This window comes from Halichoerus grypus, chromosome 2, assembly GCF_964656455.1.
Source record: "Halichoerus grypus chromosome 2, mHalGry1.hap1.1, whole genome shotgun sequence".
In the NCBI taxonomy this organism is placed as follows: domain Eukaryota; kingdom Metazoa; phylum Chordata; class Mammalia; order Carnivora; family Phocidae; genus Halichoerus; species Halichoerus grypus.
Window position 1 is genome coordinate 107,395,635 of NC_135713.1, and position 22,309 is coordinate 107,417,943.

The 22,309-nt window shown below is 41.6% G+C and overlaps 1 protein-coding gene across 3 annotated transcripts in view; it reads left to right on the forward strand.

Moving 5' to 3' along the window:
• The window catches only part of PDE4D (phosphodiesterase 4D), a 1,430,886-nt gene that overhangs the window by 23,895 nt on the left and 1,384,682 nt on the right, over positions 1-22,309 (forward strand). Inside the window, exon 1 of one of the 3 annotated variants that reach the window (XM_078067294.1) lies at positions 15,382-15,492. The exons of the other annotated variants lie outside the window; for them this stretch is intronic. The gene's annotated coding sequence lies outside the window, so the exon portion shown is untranslated. Of the gene's footprint in view, positions 1-15,381; positions 15,493-22,309 lie in introns of those variants that run through there. 3 annotated transcript variants of the gene reach the window in all.

A 22,309-nucleotide genomic window follows, 5' to 3' on the forward strand; every position in this document is an offset into this window, starting at 1 on the left:
ATGTAAATTGGAATTCAAAGTAGATATTCATAACTGAAGTAGTGTATTGTGTGTATTTTATTTCAGTAAATCTGAGGTCTGGCTCTTACGTTGACTCTAGGAGAGATCCATCAGCATTGAGCCTTGAAAATTTGCCTGATAAATCAAACCTATGATGAAGAGAACCAGGGAAATGTGACACTGACTTGCAGTCTGCAAGCATCCATAGCTGTATTCTAGAGTGTTCAGCTCAGTGTCTCCTCGTGGAGGAAAATGTACCTGGGTATACTTTCTGGAGCTCTTCATTCTTCTTTCAAAAGACAGAACTGAGCAGAGAAAGGGATACTTGGTGTGACGCATGCTTTACCCTCATGTTATTTTCTTAAAACCTCAAGTCACATGGGTAAAACTGACCCGACTGGAAACAAGCATTCAGGAGAGACAGGATTCCTCAATGTGCCAGAAGAGTAGCGGGAGGGAGCCCTGTTGTGTGCAGTGCTAATGCTGTGAGTGGCCTTTGCCGTGATTGGCCTTGGGAACTAATGTGAAGAAGCTGATACCTTTTCCCCACTGCCTGTGTCTCCCCTTGCTGCGCCGTCTTGCCATGCTTCCTCCCCCTTTCTCCTAGTTATCCGATATCCCCTTCACAAGAAATGTTAGCTTTCACGGATGATCAGTCAAGCACATCTTTGTGCGAATGTAAGATTTAGGAGAATTCATTTAGACATTTGAGTTTGACATTGCATCCTCTGTTTTGGCACAAAATGCATGTTTCTTGCAAGCAGACAGGTGACTCATTTTATGCTTTTGCGTGCCGGTTTCGGGGAGCTCCTCTGTTTGTAGCCCATGTTTCAGATGCTATCTGTATTAAGAACACAATTAGAAACTCGTGGTATTGGGAATCTGGCTTCTCACTTAAAAGCATCCCCCTCCCCTTTTTCTCACCATGATGAATTTTAATTTTCAAGTAGGAGTCACTGTATCAACTTTAATGTCAAATCCCTTTGAAAAAGAAGGTGTAGCCTGTTGAAAGAGATGGTGGAAATGATTATGTCCCAGGCTTGGAGCTCACTGAAGTTGGTGAACCGTTTCACAGATTCAGACCACGTGTAGATCATTTTGCTTTGGCGTCCCCATTTCAGTGTGGAGGAGGCGGTTTTGCAACCTGATCTTTTTTGCAGAGAGGACTGGGTGGCCTGAGGGACAATGTAGTCCATGGGTGAGGGCTGAAATAAAGTCTCAAGGCTGCTGTGTTACCGTGCACCTCACACAGCAGATGCGGCAGAAATGCTTTTTGAAAAGTGTTACCTTTCACATGTGCTGCTAAAAATACATACCTAAGAAGACCTGAAAAACTTGAAAGGACTAGAGAATCAGGCTGTGGTTGCACAAAAGCAATATGCAAGATCATGAAACTCAAAAAAGATAGCAAAAAATGGTATAAAGTAAGACATATTAGCGCTTTCTTAAATTCCAAAGCAGCTTTTGATAATACAGTCAGAAGAGAAATGAGAAAGCCATCAGAAAACCGGCAGTCCCTAGGAGACTGCAAAAAGCTACAGAAAATGCTTTAATGGCCTTTGTGGGTCAGACAATGCCTTTATACCCCTCAGACTTCTCATCTCTTTCTTTTCCCTTTTGCAATTCCCTTTCAGAAAACCTTTTACCCGGCTAACTTGAACTTGGTCCTCTGTGTGAACTTTAGTCGCCTGCACCTCTTCGAGATACCCCCTTGCTCACTGTATGGCTTTTCACTCTGACTATGCTCTAAGCTTACTGAGGCCAAGAAACAAGTCTTTCATATCCTTGGAGTTTCCCCTCATTTCAGTACAACAATTGTGCTCGCAGATGGTTTTGATGAATGTTGCCTAACTCACTGGGTACTTCCAGAGCTTAAAAAAAAAGTTAATAGATATTCAGCCTTGTTTTATTATTAATATTTATGCACCATGTTCTGAAAAATCTGTGGAAGAGCAGATAAGATAAAAGCTGGAGGAACAAGTTGTAGATATGGTAGTGAGAATGCAAAATAATAATGTCTTGGCATAAATAATAAAGATGGTAAAAGTAATAATGATACACCTTGCCATTTCTCGAGCACTTATCTGAAAGCGCTTTCATATGATGAAGAACAGAGGGGTAAAGGAATAGAAGTAAGTGCTAGGAATACCAAAGAAATGCAGAGATAAAAAAGCAAAGGACAAAAGAAAGTTAAGGAAAATAAAGCCAAGGAGAAAGAAATGGTGGGAGGATTTGCTAACAACTTGGAACAGTTGTTAGCTAAATCACACAGTGGGCAGAGTGTCAAGTAAATATTTACAACATCGGGTTTTGTGTTTTTTTTTTTTAAGCAGGTAGAGTATGCTGTCTAGAGATCAAGGCATGGGGGAAGGAGAGTTCTGGATTCTCTAGCTCTCTCTCTGCAGTTTTTGTTCACTAAGGTTTATATTGATACAGTACGGTTATGTGTACTCCAGATAGTCTATCTGTATCATCACAAAGATCAGGAAATGAGAGTGATCCTCACCTGTATTAGATTATTCCAGTGATTTCACAGGAGCTCATTTAGGTTTGCTGCGGACAATACCATTGACTTTTCTTCTTTTTAAAAATTTTTTTTTTAATTTATTTATTTGACAGAGAGACCATAAGCAGGCGGAGTGGCAGGCAGAGGGAGAGGGAGAAACAGGCTCTATCCCAGGACGCTGGGATCATGACCTGAGCCCAAGGCAGACGCTTAACGATTGAGCCACCCAGGTGCCCCAAGTTGTCTTTTTTTCTTTTGTCGATGGTTTCCTTCACTGTGCAAAAGTTTTTATTTTGGGGTAGTCCCAATAGTTTAATTTTGCTTTTGTTTCCATTACCAAAGGCCTATCTAAAAAAGTGTTGCTTTAGCTGATGTCAGAGAAATTACTGCCTGTGTTTTTCTTCCAGGAGTTTTATGGTTTCAGGTTTTACATTTAGGTCTTTAACTCATTTTGGGTTTATTTTTGTGAATGGTGTAAGAAAGTGGTCCAGTTTTGTTCTTTTGCATGCAGCTGTCCAGTTTTCCCAACACTGTTTGTCGAAGAGACTGTCATTTTCCCATTGAATATTCTTGCCAGAGGGGAGGTGGGTGGGGATAGGTGAAATGGGTGAAGGGGATTAAAAATATACTTACATTGATGAGCCCTGAGTAATGTATAGAGTTGCAGATCGTTATATTGTACACCTGAAACTAATATAACACTGTACATTATTTATACTTGAATTAAAAAAACTTCCAAGCAAAGACATCCCAGTGTTCTAGCACTGAGCAGTTCTAGACCTGGCGAAGTGCAGATAAAAAAGTTCTGCCTGGGGATGCCTGGGTGTCTCAGTCGGTTAAGCGTCTGCCTTCCACTCAAGTCATGATCTCGAGGTCCTGGGATCGAGCCCCGCATCATGCTCCCTGCTCAGCAGGAAGTCTGCTTCTCCCCCTCCCTCTGCCACTCCCCCCTGCCCATGCTCGCTCGCTCGCTCGCTCTCTCAAACAAATAAAAGATCTTTAAAAAAAGGAGTTCTGCCTGTAACATGCCAGAGGCCAAGTTCCTAAAATGGCCTTTATAACTGCTTTGGAGGGATGTGCTGCATATTTTAAACAAGGTGATATTTAAACAGGCTAACCCCCAGCAGCTTTCCGGAGGTGGCAAACTTCTCTTAAGTTTGGGTCTCTTTTGTTCAGGAGCTATATTCACTTTAGTTGAAGGGCAGGTGACCCACACCAAAATGTCAGAAATTAGTAAATTCTGGAAAGCAGGTCAAAAGAAAGACACAAGTGATGGTCCAGGTAATACTCATGAAATCCCTGGGAAGTTTTGCCTGCGTCAAAATGGGAAGAGAGATTCTCCTGAATTAAGTTTGCTTCCTCTTGACTGCGCTAGCACAGAGAGAAAGTTTTATTTTATGGCCTCCTTTGCTGCTGAAACCGTGGATCAACTATTTCCAAGGTTCGGAGATCAACACTCCGGTTTGGGCACAAATTCTACCTTTTACACCTCAGGTTTTCGAACAGAGCGGTGAACCCTGTCCTTTGGGCACGTTGAAGACCTGCGGGCTGGTCCTGGCTCTGGCCCTTGGTAGTTGCAGTCACGGGGCAGTCATTAATGCCCTTCATCCTCCGTCCCCTCGGCTGTGGGAGGGCATGATTATATCAGTCCTGCTTTCTCATAATCGCCCTTTCCATTTCTAAATGCCTGCCATGAGTCAGGGACCTGGTGTGCCTTTGTTATCTTTAGGTCTCTCATCACCTCTGCAAAGGAAGGCAGAAGTACCGTTCCGGTTTTATAGTTGAGAGGGCTGAGGCTCAGAGCCCTTCAGCGACCTGACTGAGGTCACACAGCCAAGAAGTGTGTAATGCCAGCATATAAACCTTCATGCTGTGTTCACAAAGTCCCTTCCCAGTCCGCCATGGGATTTTGAGTTTTGTTGAAAATAGTATTTGTGAAAGTGTTTTGAAAATAGTGAAGTTTGGGGGCACCTGGGTGGCTCAGTTGGTTAAGCGTGTGCCTTTGGCTCAGGTCATGATCTCAGGGTCCTGGGATGGAGTCCCGCATCGGGCTCCCTGCTTGGCCGGAAGCCTGCTTCTCCTTCCCCCCGCCCCTCCCCGCTACTCATGTTCTCTCTCCCTCTTTCTCTCGCAAGTAAATAAATAAATAAAATCTTTAAAAATTAGAAAAGTTTCTTATAAATGCATGGTATTATTACCATTATTATCTGGATAGATATAAATTAGTAAATGTGTATTTATTAAATTTCTTGTAGGTGCTTAGCACCAAGTCAGATATCATTTTGGATAGTCTATGGAATTAAGTATTTTATCAGTGTAGTGCTATGTAAGGTATATTAGAAGTAAATCTTACACATTTCTAAGTGGTATTGCTTTCATCCTTGGAATCAGGAATTAGTTTCTTTGGACCCTTTTTGGAGACAAAAGAAAAGAAGCAGATGGGCTAATCTAAATTAAATGAATGTGGCAAGAAGCAGAAACTGATTACATATAGCCCAATCCTCAGAGCCAGCAAATAAAGACCTCTGGAATCCCTGGAGATGAGAATTCATGTGTTCACAAACGTTCTGGATCGACATTACCTCTCCCGTCTGGTCCTTTGTTTATTTTTTTGAGTCTTTCATGACCAATAGGGTTGCTGGAATTTACTTGCAGACTTTGTCCTTGATTGAGGGGTATCACACTTCCTGTGTGATGACTGGGAGTCTATACAACTCTCCTAAAATAAGCACTACGTTTTGGAAAGAATTTTCTCTTATGGGAACTATCCTATTCCCAAAGAGAGCCACTCACATGAGATCACTTTTTTTCCAGGGAGGAAGCTGAGGGGGCCAAATGATTGAGTGGCCAGGAATGAACTTTGGAGACAGGTTAACATTTGAGAGAGTCCTCTGTGCTTTCCCTTTGGTCTTTTGGAATAAATGCTTAAAGTCCTAAAGAAAGTTAATGAAATTCTCTAGAAGAACCAGCGGGGCCCTTATTGTTTCCTCCCTTGTCTTAGGCAGATACCAAGACCCACCTTGGAAGGTCCTTGTGAGGATTAAATGGCACAGTGCATGGGCAGCTCCTGGCCCAATGCAGTCATCTCTGTTCAAGCCTGGGCTAATTTTCCAGATGTGCTTACTCAGTTCCTCAACTCTCAGTGTGAGCCATTTCTTCTTTTAGGCCACAGGATGTCTAAAGATTTAAGAAAACATGCTTTTGAACTGAGAAAAGATGGAGAAGGCTGCCTTGTTTAGGTCTCCCTGGGGTCTGTGTTGGGTAGAATATAGCCTTTATTGGAGTTGGTAAGGGCGTCAAGATGGGATCAGCAGGAGTACTGTACAGGGGCTCATGCTACTGGATAGCTTCTAGCTGCTTCTCTTTGGTCCCCTCTGGGGAATGCATGAGGGGATAAAGACCCATGCATTTTTCCACAGCTGAGATGGGAGACGGTAGCCCTTGCCCTGTTCTCTCATGAGACATTTAGGTCACATTTGGATCTCGGCTGGGCTAAGGCAGAAGCCTGTCTGGGAGGATAGGACCACCATGTGACCAGACTTGGTCTTCTTTTGCTTGGAGTGTGGATTTGGTTGAATCTGAACAGATGAGATTTATCAAGCTAAGCCAATAATACAAGTGATATTTGTAAGGAAAAAGCTGGATACTTGAAGAGCGGCCCTGTGTTGCTGTTTGGATTTGGTCATTTTCTTTCTTGAGTTGAGAAACAAGAGGGAAGCCCAACATCATCCCTGTCGTCCTCTAGCCACGGCCAGTCAGAACCTTGCCCAGCCTAGCAGCTAAAATGCTGCCCAAGCATGTGGTCCAGGCCCCCTGTGCCCAACTGCCTGAGCCTGGGGTGATGGTACTCTTGTCCTAAGGCCTTCCAACATAATCCTGGGCTTAGGGGAGGCAGACTCAGTGTTTTAGGCTCTGGCCATTCACCTTGGGCTATGCTCTACTTCTGGCCAGGATCCTCCAGTAAAATGAGTTCTACCCAGGGAGTTAAGAGACTGCCATTTACCAGTTGATTTCGGACAAGTCACTTTTTGCCTGTGAGCCTCAGTTTCCTTTAAGCGAGGGCATCTCTAACCTGGGCCTCAGCACATCAATGAGTCTGTGGTCTGCCCCTACCTGGGGTATGGATGTGTGTGTGTCCTCCCTCCCTCCCAGCTCCCGGTTCTGGGGATGTTCCTCCAAACTGTTCTTGGCCCCTCTTTTGTTCTCTAAATTTCTCTGTGCAAAAGAGCAAGATTCAGTTAGAATGGATCACTGTTTTTTTTTTTTTTTTTTCTGATAAACAAATGCTGAAAAAGTCAGGGGGCAACATATTTCTGAAGCAGAGACCAAGGAGAAATTTATGGCTTTCTGTCCTTTCGACTTAACCAGTTTTTCTTCTTGGAACATGTTTTATGGAACTTGACTAATCACCCTGGCAATATGTTCCTGAAGTTTTCTTGGTTTTAGATCAAAGTATCTGATACAGTGGCAGGGACAGTGAGAAAGCAAGAGGCAGGAGAAAGTATTTGTGATGAATTTTGGAGTCAGACTCTCATAGAAAAGTAGAAGAAGGATAGGGATGATTAATTTCTGAAAGAACTGCAAATGACCAATACATAGGGAAAAACAAAGTCTAGTTTTCCGAATAATGAAATAAATGCAAATAAAAATAACAACGCTCTTGGTGACCCCTGTTATTTTGGCAGAAGGGTAAATGGTTGGTTGAACCAGGAGTGCCTATGAGTGTGAAGAAATGGGCACACTCATGTAGCTACCAGTAGCTTCCATTGGCTTAAATGCAGGAAGAGCCCTAGTTACACACCTTTTGAAGGGCAGTTGGGTGATGTGTACTGAAGTGTAAAATGAAAATGTAAAAAGAAAATAAACTTCCTTTGTCCAGCAATTCTCAGTTGACTTACTTAGAGGACAACTGCATAAAAATAGGTTTGCAAAAGCATATTCATTAGGAAAAGTAGAAATAACTTGAATGTTCATCAGTTAGGGGACTGGTATAATCAATGATACTAAATTGCCTCCTAGGAAATCCTGTGTCGTCAATAAAAATGATGTTACAGAGCTTTCCATATGATTGGAGAGTTATTTAGTGATACAAAGCAGGTTATAAAACAAAATCATATTTATGTAAAATTATATTAACAGGAACATGGGAGGCTTTTTTTTTTGACTTTTTTGTTATGTTAATCACCATACATTACATCATTAGTTTTTGATGTAGTGTTCCATGATTCACTGTTTGTGCATAACACCCAGTGCGTCATGCAGAACGTGCCCTCTTTAATACCCATCACCAGGCTAACCCATCCTCCCACCCCCCCCTCCCCTCTAGAACCCTCAGTTTGTTTTTCAGAGTCCATCGTCTCTCATGGTTCATCTCCCCCTCCGATTTCCCCCCTTCATTCTTCCCATGGGAGGCTTTCCATTTAAATCTTAACAGGTAGGGTTTGAAGCTACTTCTACTTTCCAGCTCCGACACTCCGTGTCCTTAGAGAAACTTACTTAACTTCTCTTATTCTTGGTAAAAATGGGGCTAATATCAACCTCCAAGAGGTTGCTGAGGGACTCAAGCGATAAAACACATGTCAAGCACCTGGGATGGAGTAAGAAAATACTTAAATTTTTTTTTTTTGCATTCACGGTTTCTATTTTACTTTCACTATATGAGTACAAACAGCTGTGTTCTTCTGCCTGCGGTTCAAAGCGAGAAAGCTAAGTGGGGTTTGAATGGCTTCCATTGGTTTAAATGCAGGAAGAACCCCTGTTCCAAATCTCTGCAACAGTATTTTCCTGTCAGAAAAAGGCCATAGTGAGTCATTGTTTTCTGAAGTCAGGAGAGGAGCCTGAGTGATGCTGTCGGACAGCCTAAAATAATATTTCATTCTTGTCATCTGTATGCAGTTTAAGACCAAGTGATTTTGGATAGATCCAGTTTCCCTCTTGGTTTTGGAAGAACAAAGCTTTTGTTATTTATGCTCTTAAACAACAGAGCTTTGTCCTATCCTCGGGAGCATGCAAACTAAACAGAAGATTTCCTGAAGGACCGTCCTGTTTACTGTGAGGAGTGATTCCAAGTGTAAATAGACACAGTTAGCTCCAGCCACCTGTGGAGGACCCACATCCTCAGCAGAGGAAAAGAGCCAAGACTCACAGAAACACCAGCCAATCAGGTTTGAGATTGACTTTTATATTGTGTTAAAGTTGGTCGACTCAACCATTTCAAAACTCCCTGTTTACCTACGGCCTGCTTTGTCCTCCAAAACAATTAACCTTGTATTCTTTCTGTGTCTGAGGCAGAAAACTCAAAGCGCCAGTATTGGGAGTGTTTTTGCTTTGGGAACTTCTGGTGCATAGACAGTTGCTTCAGATTCTTGTGTGTTATCTTTTCCGAGCTGTGGGTACTATGGAACGGGGTGGGGGTGGTAATTGGAGCTCAAGAGATTTCATCAATGGCTAACATCTTTAGAAGGATGCACGGTAGACTATCCTTGTCTTAATTTCTCTTTCCTTGTATGAAACCAGCCCCTGGCTTGCTACCACGCTGCCATGCCCATGTGCAGTTTTCTTTTAGAAAAAGGTCAAGTCCAAGTCGAGCATGTAAAGTTGGGATCAATTCTGATATTAACAGTTGTAGGTAGTAAGTGAGGAGTACTTGCAGCATGCCAGGCTTGGTCTTAAGAGGTTTGCATGCACTCTCTCGATGTTTCCTAATGAGCAATGCATGAACAACCAGCTTTGCAAGCATCAGGGGTGCCAATAAAAGTGCAGACTTCTAGGATCCATTCTCGACCTACAGGAGGAGCATCTTGTGGTGGAAGTCAGGGGTCTACTGGTGGAACCAACACCTTCTATAATTCTGACGTGCATGAAATTCAAGATCCGCTGTATTATTTTATAATGTACATGGAACTCAAGTGCAATCTGCTCTTCTACTCCCCTGATTTCTGTGCTTAAATTCTTATGGCAAAAAAAAAAAAAAAAAAAAGAAAACCCTGCGGACTAAGAGACATGGAGCAACCTGTGCCTCTTTTAGTTGCTGGGGATCACAAAGGTGTCTCCATTGCCAACCTGCTTTTGAGGCACCATTTACCTCGATTGTGGGAGGGTGAGGTAAATGAGAAGCCTCGTCTTCATCGCCGGTGGCCTGTGCTCTGGATATAGAGGGAAGACCCAGAGTCTGCAGAGGCAGGGCTGGTGTGAGCGGCTGGCAGCTTGTAAGTGGTGGCATTGCATGGAGGAGTGGAAAACTTGGCATTCCCCTTGGCCCAGATCTCTGCATATAGGGCTGGCCACTCTTGAGAGAAGGCAGTGGGTGTGCTCGTGGGGTTCCCAGGGCCCAGAAAGCCCTGTCTGCCTTCTGCGTGTCTTGACCATCATGCTCCAAGGGGCCTGAAATATTCCATGTGGTTGTTTCTTTGGTTCTCAGCTTTATTTCTAGAAAGCCCTTATTCAAACAGAGTGGCACTTGGAAGATAACAGAAATATGTAATCTTACTGGCCGACTGTTTCAATCTGGCTGCTCTGGGGATGGCACACAAAACAATTTTGTTTTTTGATGGGAGCAGAGGAGGGCAAGCTCCTTTGTGGAGGAAGCCAGGGAGATTGGGAAAACTTGTTTTTTGGTGGGAAGGAGAGAGCAGAGGTGAAGTGGGAGAGGGCCTAGAGACAAACTGGACCCGTGTCACGGTCCTGAAGGTTACAGCACACTGTATGTGCTCCCTCAGGAACTGTAAGCAGTTAAATATGTCTGGGGCAGGGGACAAGGTGGGGAGTGGGGCAGTTATGTGGCAGTGAGAAGGGATAGGGGCAAGACCACTCATGAGTGAGTGAGTGAGTGAGTGAATGAATGAACGAATGAGTCACTGAGTTTAGAAGTACATAGTTCTTCCCTAGGGTGGTTCTTCCCTCACCAAGTCGACTCTGGTTTTTTCCTCTGCACCTTCTTCATGAGCAGGTTGAAATCTCAGTTAATATCCTCCTGCTCTGAGAAATCTCCCATCACAGGGAGGAAAGGAGATAATTAGCTTCAGTGTTCTCTCATACTTAGCTGAGGAGTCAGCATGAATTCTAGACATGGTTCATGTAGTTGGATAATCAGCACAGCTGTTTGTGATAGGTAACTCTCTTTTTTCCTTCCTTCGTATCTTTTTTCGTTAGGGTACCATGACTGAAGATTAATGGCTTCCATTATTTTTTTGCCTTCATGCGGGAATCTTTAAACTAGCCTGAACTTTGTACCAACTATCATATGAATCATGTCTGCTACAATTACCCCTTTCTGTGTCATTACCTAGGTTAGCGTCCTGGTGTGACACACTGAATGCAGGGCTGGGTTAAAAGTATCATATGAGGGGTGCCTGGGTGGCTCAGTTGGTTAAGCATTTGCCTTCGACTCAGGTCATGATCCCAGGGTCCTTGGATCAAGCCCCGCATCGGGTTCCTTGCTCAGCAGGGAGTCTGCTTCTCCCTGTCCTTCCTGCTCATGCTCTCTCACTATCTCTGTCTCTCTCAAATAAATAAATAAAATATTTTTAAAAAAGTGTCAGGTGATAACTAGGCAGAACACTGACAAGTAACAGTGATTGACATTCCTCCCTGAGTTATTATCTTGCAGGCCTGAAGACAAAATCTTATTTATAAATATTACCCGAAATGAGCCATGTGATGTTAGGTATATTTCAGCATATCTAGCTGTTGAGTAATTCACCTCCATGTTGGCTATTGTGTACGCTATTGCAATGAACTTGATAATGAACACTCACCATGTAAGAGGCTTAGTTCTCAGCATGCATTGTCTGTTGAATCTTCACCCCAGCCCCAGGAGGTAATGACTGTGTGTGGTACCATTTTACATATGAGGAAACTGAGGCATAGAGCTGTTAGGTAATTTGCCCAGGGTCCACATTTAAGAGTCAGAGCTGGTATTTGAACCCAAGCGGCCCAGCTCAGAGTCTAGGCTGAGAACCTCCATGTTAAAATACTTACACTTAGCTTGAAACAAAGAGGTGGTTTTAGTATCACATATTAGGAATGCACATTTTTCTCTTACTAAATGTAAGCAATTGCCATTTTTTGGTATATGTAGTATCCTGTGGAGTTTGAAAAACTTTGACAAACAGTAGGGCCAAAGAACAATTGACCCTTCTTCTGAGATCCTGTTACCTAGAAGATGAGTTTTGACTATGTATGAGTGCAAAAATTTATTGGCTTATGTTAATTTTAAGTGTAATATGTTTTTAGAATCTTATTTGTATGTGTCTATACATTCATGTTCTGAGGAGAGGCTGAATTAAAAAAACAAAAAAGCAAAATGTAGGCTCCATCACTTCATTGGTTAAAGCTCCTGTCTTTTAGAACAACAACAAAAGCCACTAACCACAAATCCCCATGTGCCAAGAGCAAATTTGAATTTGATATCCATGTGCCCAGATAAAGTGTTATGTTACCTGAACCAAGAACCTGAGCTTCATCCCAGTGATGACCACAGACTTAAATTTCTAGTATCCATGCCTTATTATTTAAATGTAAATATTGTTCTTTGCTTTGTTAAAGCGAGACAAGCCTTGGTATCACTTTTCTAAGCAACTATTTCTCTTTCAGTTTACATCTTAAGATGCTGGCTCTAAGTGTCAGCATTTGAGGTATTAGCAGTTGCCAATCAGCAAACTGGTCCCAAGATCTAGGGTGTCTTGAGGCGGAGTCCAGCATTGTGAGAAGAACAGGGCTTTCGGGACACCTGGGTGGCTCAGTCGTTAAGCGTCTGCCTTCGGCTCAGGTCATGATCCCAGGGTCCTGGGATCGAGCCCCACGTCAGGCTCCCTGCTCAGGGGGAAGCCTGCTTCTCCCTCTTCCACTCCCCCTGCTTGTGTTCCCTCTCTCGCTGTGTCTCTCTCTGTCAAATAAATAAATAAAATCTTTAAAAAAAACCCCAAAAAACAGTACTTTCTATCCACATTACCTGGAGTGGCTTAATCCCGGGTCAGTGTGAACTGGCTTGACACACTAACGTGGTGGGTCTGAGCATTTCTAATGCTTACCTCATAAGTGACTGCTTTGGCTACGTAAACCACAGAGCCAGACAAATTAGTTTATGGAAGTAGAAATCATTCTTGGCCCAGGTTGAGGGACACTTTTCAGTCAACCGTAGCTGCTCTGATATTTGAGATTTGCTGACAGCTCTCAGTTCAGAAAAAGGTTTGCATTCCTGAGCTATTTTTCTTTTATCGGGATCATCTTAATTCTTGTCTGTGAGGTTGTGATCAAGGAAATGAGAAAGACCTGAATTCAGCTGTTTGGGTGACCCTTGAATACCATGAACTTCTTAGACAGTGCCTGATGTCCTAGCCAACACTAATTGGTGCTGATGCCAGGAGAGAGGGTCCCTAGCCGGAACCTGCTGATAGAAACCCTGATGAGTTGAGAAGCACGGTTGCTAGAAGCAGACTCTAACACATGGCACTGACCTCTCGAGGCAAAAGAAGATGATTGTACTGGTATGTGTATTTTGTAGTTTCTTCCTCCTTGACATTGTTAATAGGGCAAAGAAACAAAGGTAAACAGCATGATCAGCTCAAGTTGGATCACGGTCAGGCAGCACTTTCTTTGGTACAGTGTAAGGATTTCACTGCTGTGCAAGAGCTCCAGCTAGGAAGTATCTAAATCCACCCAACATTGCCAAGTACAAGTAACATGTCTCAGGCTATCACAGTTGATTAAAGTTTCGGGAGGGGATGGCAGTGCAGAAAGCTCCCATCCTGAATATGTTTTGGGGCAAACATTACCTATGAACAGATGAACAACTTGGAGTTGAATCAAACAAAATGCTTGACTGTAGGGGGTCAGACTGTAACTTAGCTGTATGCTGACACAGAGAATGTATGGAAGCTGTGAAAGCCTCTGAGAGACTTGCTAGATCCTTGTTGGCCATTGTCTTGGGTGGTGAGATGGTTATATTCAAAGTTGTTGGAGGTGAAGGCCCCCTCTGGGAACTGTTGGGACAAATACATGTGAAATGACTTAGGGGCCTCAGTTTAGGGTATTCTTGGCCTGGTCTCTTGACAATTGGAGATCTGGACATGGGACTCGGAGGGGATTTTAATGGAATTTTATTAAGGGGATAGGAAACGGAGTTCTGTGTGTTGAGGATTCAGTGACAATATTAACTTAAGGGCCTGCTTTCCATGTTAGACTAGATAATCCATGTTATCTTAGAGTAAAGGGAACAACAGTTTCAGCAACTGCCTCCTCAGCAGTTTTGGTTCTCACCTAGCCATATAGGCAATAGCACTGTCAAATAAATAAAGGTTTAATAAAATAAAAAAAATTTTTTTGTGCTGAGGAGAAGTATTCTTCCCTGGCCAGTCACAAATTGGACAATTCAAAGGCCAAACCTTGGGGGTGGGAATTGCCAACGGATGATTTTTCTGTTCTCTGTGTATCGGTATGTTTTTCTTCTTGGTGTCAAATCTCATGTTGAATTCAGTCAATTATCTGCAGCAAACAAAAAGTCTCTTCTCTTCCCGTTGTTCGTATTTTATGACTAAACAAAGTGAGTCCCCCTTCCCCACTTTTTCCTTTGGGAACACATAAAACTGACACGATTTGAAAATTCAAAAATTCTGTTGTCACTTGGAATGCATAATGATTGATTTTGTTCTTTAAAAGTGTATTACAAAGCTTTTTTGTTGTTGCTGATGTTACACTTGGAACAAAATTTGTTGAAGACACATGATTTGCTGAGGATTTGGAAACATTTGTCATTAGGTGAAGTATGTCAAGCATCTAAGGGTGTGGTGTTTGGATTATGTGGAATGTCAATTCTTCCTCCTGCCCCCCCTTTCTATTTTAGTCACTTCACAAATGTTTCCCACAGATCCTTTAATAACTACAAATTTAGAAGTTTGGTATAACAAGTCGTTGCTGTAACTAACACTTCGGAATGTAATGGGTACTAAGGAAAACATCGCCAAGGGAACAACAGGGCCACGGGAGCTCTGTCAGCTCTGATTCCGTTCTCTGTCCCCTCAATCCCACCACGGTACGTACTGGTACATTCTCATGTGGCCTCAGTGCCAAGGGCCAGAGAAACTGAGCAGTAACCTATCTTCCCAGTTTACTCTCTGAGCACAGCTATTTCCTTTGAGGTAGGAAAAACATTTTATTGTGCTCATGAAATGCCTCTCCTCTCCTCCCTGCCTCAGTGCCCTTTATTTCTGGTTTCTGTGGGTGGGTGGGTGGGTGGGAGGGCAAAAAGGCTGCCCGTGTGAAAAGGTAGGGCTAAAACCGTTCTGGAAAATGATCTCTCTTCCTCCACAGATGAGCATTTTGGTTTCAAGTGTGTTTCAGGTACATTAAGCCTCCCCCTCCACAGACTTCATAGCAAATGATGGTATAAAAGATGAGAGTGGCAACAGGTAAAATAAAATGGGAGCACCCCTTGTTGCCCGAGGGACTTCATGTATATAATTTTGACTCAGCCTTACTCCTCCTAAAAATAAAAAGGTGAAAATTACCTCAGGCTTTGCTGCCGTAGCTGTCCTTGGCTTTCTGGGGGTAGCTTAGTCTTTGAATGCAGGCACGGTTGGGACGGCCAAGCTGGACAAGATCTTGCTCCAGATCTAGTCACATTTTTCCAGGTCATCTGCCTTCCTTCCCTCTGACAGCGAAGCTGTGATTTTTCTCTGGCCTTGCAGGGAAAAGTGATTCCGGATAAGCAGACGCTTGTGTGGAATATCTCATCCTTGTTGTTCTAGTGCAGCCCTTTCAGCTTTCCAGAGCCAGTTAGACTTGTTATGAGGAGCTAAATGATTGGCTGGATCTGGGGCTCAGTTTCATAAATTATAGCCCCGTGTATGAGAAGCACGAGTCCTATAGTTGCTGTAGTCCAGAGGCCTGCTAGTTCCTGCTTTAACTCATTTGTAGTCCTAACTGAGTTCTAACACGGCCTTGGGTGTTTCTGTCCTAAATAGCTGACATTGCATCTTCAAGACTGTGTGAGTAATCCTGACTCTTTTTTTTTTTTAAACTCAGTAAATTAATTACATGTCCCGAGAGGGAGTGATTGTAATTAGAAAATCCTGACTTAGCGGATGATTCATTTTCAAGGTGCTGTGCGATGTGTATCAAGTTCGGTGCAATTAATCTTAAAGCTTGTGAGACCCGGCAGGGTTACTCGAGCTTTGTGCCATGGGTCAGAGGTGAGCTGCCTTTTCAGGGAGGCTGTTCGGTGCATTTGCTCGCCCTGTTTGCTTTACGGGGTCAGTGAGGTGATAAAGGTCCAACACGAGCAGGTTCAAACAGGCTGCTGGTGTCAAAGCAGCGGCTGAGAGAACACTGGAGTCTGGCGAGTTTCAAGATTCCCCACCCCCACTGCCCGAACCCGTGAGGGAACAGCAGATGTTAGCAGTCCTTTTGGGGACACAGGAACACAGCAGTTAGAGCACAGAGGAAGGAGAAATGTACGATTATGGCAAAGACTTTTCTTCACTGTCCTCTGAAGCTGACTTAAGACGAAATCTGTGGATAACTGGAGCATTTGCATATGTACAGAAATGCTTCTCGGTGCTTCTGTTTCTGTGGTGGAGAGCTGAATGAGAAATCCTTAGCTTGTTTTTAAAAGCCTTAACACAAGCACATTAAATACACACAGACATAACCGTAACAGAAGAAAGTATGTGGATTGGAATGTGTGGTTGAAGCAGATCAAATTATCCCAGGGAAGCCGTTGTTAGGTTTGTATAATTGGGGTGGGGTGGGGGGGGTGACTTCGATTGCTGACAAGGTTTAAGAGAAAGCTGGAGCGGATTAAAATGAGAAACGAGAAAAACATGGGTGTTGTATTACTTTTTATAGCATACACTGTAGTTAATACTGAGTTAATACTCCGTAGTTAACATGGAGTTAATACTGAGTATCGACTGGTCAGCATAAGTGGTTTACTTTATACTTTTAAATCATTATTGATTTTCCCAGCCTTCCCTTAAAAAGGGGCTTTTACCTCTGAAGTTAGTACTTAGAAATAATTTTTCTTCCTTTCCCATAATTTTTATACTTTTCCTCAATACAGCACAAAAGTAGGTAATTGGTAATTTGGGGTTATTTTCTAGTCTGCTTTTTGACTAATTTTTTCCTCTTTAGACTTACAGATACAAATGTGGGTATTTGTTGTATGTATAAACCTCGAGCATAAACCATTTGAACAGTTTTTTAAAAATCATGGGTTCCTGTGGCAAATAAAAACTTCCAATTGTTGTAGTAATTACTTGCCAATTCCTATAAAAATATTATTTATATACTCAAGAGCAGTTTATTTTTGGTTGTAGCTATTTAAATGACAGACATGATTTAGCCAGTAAGTGAGGAACATTAGTTGTGTTTTTGCAAAATGTTATGTTGAGATCACACTGAAAACGCAAAGTTTTGTTAAAAATATTTTCACCTGCTGCAATTTGAGCTCTTAGGTCACACCAGTGGATGAGGTTCATAAAAGGCAAGAAAAATCATCAACCCAGAATCCTTTTTTGTATCCACCAAATGTATATAAAAACAGTTTTCAATAAAAGCAGTTTTAAGATATTCTTGGAGAAACACATTTACATTATGAAGACACGGTCTGAGTTCCATTATTGAGATAGAATAGTGAGTTCATTTCTTGAGTTTCCGTAGCCATAGACATTAAGACTAATAGTTGATTCGCTCGTTGTTCTACGTTCCTCACTGACTGTATTAGCGGAAGAAAGTGGTGCATCTATGAAAGGAAAGGAATCTCATCCCTCAGGGTGGTGCGGGTCCCATCTAGACTAAGAAGTGGTAGGTGTGGAAACTGCTGACCCGGCTTCTGACTTCCAAAATGGCGCCACTTCTTGTGGTAGGGTCCCTCCCACCTTTTCCTGCCTTCATTCTTTATGTTAATGTGCTTGGGCTCTTGTGAAGATGAATCAAATAAAAATGATGGATGCTTAATTATCAGACTTTAAAAAAGCCACCCTTGCAATTCAGAAGGTATTTAGAGCAGGTGTTGAGGGCTCCGGGAAATAGTGCTGTATGTGTACCAGGAGTATTTACATCTTGTGTTGGCACTTTCTGGAGGACTTTAATCTCTTCAGTTCTCCTTGAGATGCCAGGCTCACATCTCCTTCTTGGGAGGGGGCAGGATATTAAGAAAACAAGAGTAGAGTGTTGCCAGGTGCCCAGTGGACATAGGGCTGTGAACAAGGCATTGTGAGAAAAGGAAATCTCTCCAGTACAATGGTAGCCTGTCCTTCTTGTCTCCACTCCTGTTTATTTTCTAAAGCCATTTTTGTCTGACCATGGAAATTCTTTTCCAGATAAGGTTCTGTAAAACTTTGCATATCTGCCATGGACAGATGGATTTGACAAAAGATGTATCCAAAAAGGAATGCATTACATTATGATTTGCAAAGTGTTCATGAATACACACTGGCACTTGGAAACTATTAACACTACCTACTAAAGCAATGACATAAATCCAAATTAAAAAGAAGAATTTCTTGATTGAATTACATTTTCCACCATTAGTTGGTGAATTTTGCTTTTGGAACGACTTGATCTTCTCTAAGACTTTTTTTTTTTTCCATTGGTGTATATAGTACTAATCTTATTGCTTAATATTGCCCAAGAATTTAATTATTCCTAGTTGGCATTTTCCAAAGAGTTGCTGTTACACCTTGATTATGTTTTAAAGGAAGCAGAACAAGACAAATAAAGCACCCCCCTTCGCATCACCCTCCGCAAACCCCACCGCATCAGATACGCCACAAAGAGTTAAATGCCTTAGATTTGCACAACACTCTTGTGGAGCTCAGCACTACCCATTGGTAGGGGAGGAGCTTTCATATACTCTAAAAGCAATTATTCCAAAGATATAATGTGTGCTGGTGATGTAATTTCCCATTGTATTGGTCACTAGCGAGATTGTGTCCCTCCAATTTCAAGAGGCCAAATGGCTTAGTGAAATAATCTTGCAGTCAGTGAGCTCATGCTCAGGTCATTAAATTTTTCTAAGCCTCAGTCTCTATGTCTGTAAAATGAAAGCGGTATGTATGTTCTGGTATTTTACTGTACTGGTGAGTATCAGCAGCATGATGAGAAAGTGTTTGTGAAAGTATGTTTTAATTCTTTGTATATTACAATGTGTCATGCATCTACACATTGATAGTATTACAGATGCTCCTTCACTTCTTAGAGCATATTCCCAGTACTGGAGAAATACTTTTATTTATTTATTTATTTATTTAAAGATTTTATTTATTTATTTGACAGAGAGATAGCAAGGGCAGGAACACAAGCAGGGGGAGTGGGAGAGGGAGAAGCAGGCTTCCCACTGAGCAGGGAGCCCGAGGCGGGACTCGATCCTAGGACCCCAAGATCATGACCTGAGCTGAAGGCAGATGCTTAACGACTGAGCCACCCAGGTGCCCCTGAAGAAATACTTTTTAAAGCAAAGCAAGTCTTTGCTCTTTAATCTTGAAATGTTACAAAGGCTTTTAGTGACTTAGTCCTTATCTGTCAATTGAGTATTAAAAATACCAGTACGTCTACTGTGACATGTAATGTGGTATTGTATATGAGACCATCTTTAGTAAACTCCTAAGTGTCATATGAATGTTGCTTAAGATAACTATTCTTATCAGCATATTAATAAAAGTATAAATTACCAATTTTTAAAAGGGAAAATATCAGACACGTTTCTTACTGATTTGTTTGATTACTTTTCTGAGCTGTGTCTGCTTCCCTCACCCAGGATGGGTTTTCTTGTTGGTTAAGCTTGTGTGGTGATTTTCTTTCTGCTTAGATATAGCACTAAGCCAGGAGTGAGATAAGCCATCCTTCACCGTGTACATTTAGAATTGCTAATGATGAAGTGTGAGAGGATGTAGCTTCCTTACAGGAAAAAGTGAGTTAGGAAATTCAGACTGACAGATACTCTTGGACTTTTTATTCCTGTCTTGACTTGCCTTATTAAATTGAAGTAATGGAATAATTATGTAGGTTTTAAAGTATTGCTTTTCCCAAGAATACAATGAATGGTCAGAATGACTTTCTGAATAATTCAGAAAGGTCAGTGGGTGGTTTGAAACACCAAATTTTTATATAGTTCTACTTTGGATGGTCATCTTGCTTTTTGGGTTATTGGCCACAGCTGTGTCCTACACTTCGGCCTCTTGAGCTCACCGTTGTGATGCGTTTAATTATTTCCCAGCAGTTAATATTGGTTAGTTTGAAGCACTTCTACAACCTGTAGAACCCTTGTTTCTCTTTAGATGAAATTGAACAGGGAACACAGTAAGTGGTACAAATAGGAATGGAATGGATCCTCTCCCACCTTTATCCCACGAACCCTGCCCAGCGTTTCATGAGGGAACTTCCTAGAAACGAAGGGATTTCATTTGTAGGATAGTTTGCAAGCTGTTAACTGGGACCATTGTTCTGACTTTCTTGTGCCTTTGGTGATTGGATAAGAGTACTCTTTAATAATGTAAATAGTAATGAAAGAATGTTTTTTAACTTCTTGTATCCCCCCAGCTTTATTGAGATAAAAGTGACATATGATACTGTATAACTTTAAGCTGTACAACCTATTGATTTGATACACTTAATGGGTTGCAAAATAATGCTACCATAGCATTAGCTAACACTTGCATCATGTGACATAATTAGGTGTTTTTTTTTTTTTTTGTGGTGAGAACACTTAAGATTTATGCTCTTAGCAAATTTCAAGAATGTAATACAATGTTATTAACTATAATCACTATGGTATACTTTAGATCCCTGTAACTTACTCATGTTATAACTGGAAGTTTGTACTCTTTGACCAGTATCTTTCCTTTTCCCTCACCTCCTGGCCCCTGGCAACCACCATTCTACTCTATTTCTATGAGTTGAGCATTTGTGCATTCCACATATAAATGGGATTGTACAGTATTCGTCTTTCTCTATCTGCCCTCAAGTTCACCTATGTTGTCACTAAAGGCAAGATTTCCTTCTTTTTTATGGATGAGTAATATTCCAGTAAGTATATTTATATATCCCATTCTTTATCCATTCATCCATCCAGGATGCATAGATTGTTTCCATGTCTTGGCTATTATGAGCAATGCTGCTATGAACATGGGAGCACAGATACTTCTTCAGTGTCCTACTTTTATTTCTTTTGGGGATATCCCCAGAAGTGGAATTGCAGGATCATACGGTAGCTCTGTTTTTAACTTTTTGGGGAAGCTCCATACTGTTTTTCATGGTAGCTGCACCAATTTAGTAAAATGGATATTCTTGATGGGCACACTGTTCTCTCTCAAGTGGTGTTCTTGGAGCCCTGCTCTCAATACCTCATTACCACCAGGTCCCTGTGCTGTGACAGAGGGGAAGACAGAGTGGATTGCTCACATTGCTGTGGCCAGACTTTGGTCACATGGTCTCACCTACCTAGGATGCACATTCCTATTTCTGTCTGCAGAAAATAGAAAGTTGGTGTGGTGATCAGCCAACTGATTTCTACCATATTATCTTCTTTCCTCTTTCTTGTTTCCTGTTTATTCTTTTTCTTCTCTTCCCTCTGTTTGCTTTTCTTTCTCTTTTCTAATATGTCCACATAGAATCTCAGCCTTGTAACCATTAACCAAAAGTTAAATTAAAAAAAAATATGATCATTGCCATCTAGAAGAAAATAGGGGGCGCCTGGGTGGCTCAGTTGTTAAGCGTCTGCCTTTGGCTCAGGTCATGATCCCAGGATCCCAGGATCGAGCCCCACATCGGGCTCCGTGCTCTGCGGGAAGCCAGCTTCTCCCTCTCCCACTCTCCCTGCTTGTGTTCCCTCTCTCGCTGTCTCTCTCTCTGTTAAAAAAATCTTTAAAAAAAAATAGGAATATGATTTTACTTTTAAATTCTTAATCTCTTAGGTTCACAGTTTTCCAAGACTATTAAAACATAATTTTATGAAAATTATGATTACAAAGATTGTTGATTTAATCTTTATGTCGTATAGTGAAAAAAGGGGTAATGGGATGTTTTCATCGCACACCTCACCCATCCTCTTCGGGGTCAGGTATTTGAATCCCTTGCTTCGTAGTTTTAGAAAACTGTGGGAAGAAAATGAAAAACTGGCAACAAGGAGAAAATGCCTGTTCACAACTTTTCCACTCTTTCAGTTCGTTGAGTATTTTATAAGTTGTACAGTAAGTGTTAACTTGTTATTGGGCAAAAGGGCTGTGAAGAGAGCGCATAGCTTTTGGAGAACCATTTGTTGCATTTTGTTGAGCAAATGGTGGAACTAACAGAAGCTTGGTTTGTAGACTCTCTGTTTTCTAGAAGCTAAAAGATTTCTCTCCACTCTGAACTTCCAGAAATTAGCAAAAATATTCATGGCATAAATAAAAAAAGAACACAGATGCCCATTTAGTAACCAGAAATATTTTTTAGGTCATTGCTATTGAAAAAAACATCTCTCCATAAACAGAATTTTCTTTTAATGAAACATCATAAACAGATTTTGGTCCTTTACTCTGGATATATTAGGGTCAAATATTTTTGTTGGGTGATAAGCCAGCAGTAGCCTCAGTTATTTTAACAACCAAATGACTTTCCTTCCATATAAAACAAATTTACAATTTAGCCTATTTAAGAAATAAAGATGACAAATAAAAATCTGTTTTAATCTTCACATCCTGACCTAAGAAATAGAAAGACTAAATTATTTCGCATCCTCATATTTATCTGATTGAACTAGGAGTCCCTAAAAATAATTTTCCCATAATTCCATTTACTTGTTTATTCTGGCTCATTCCAAAAACA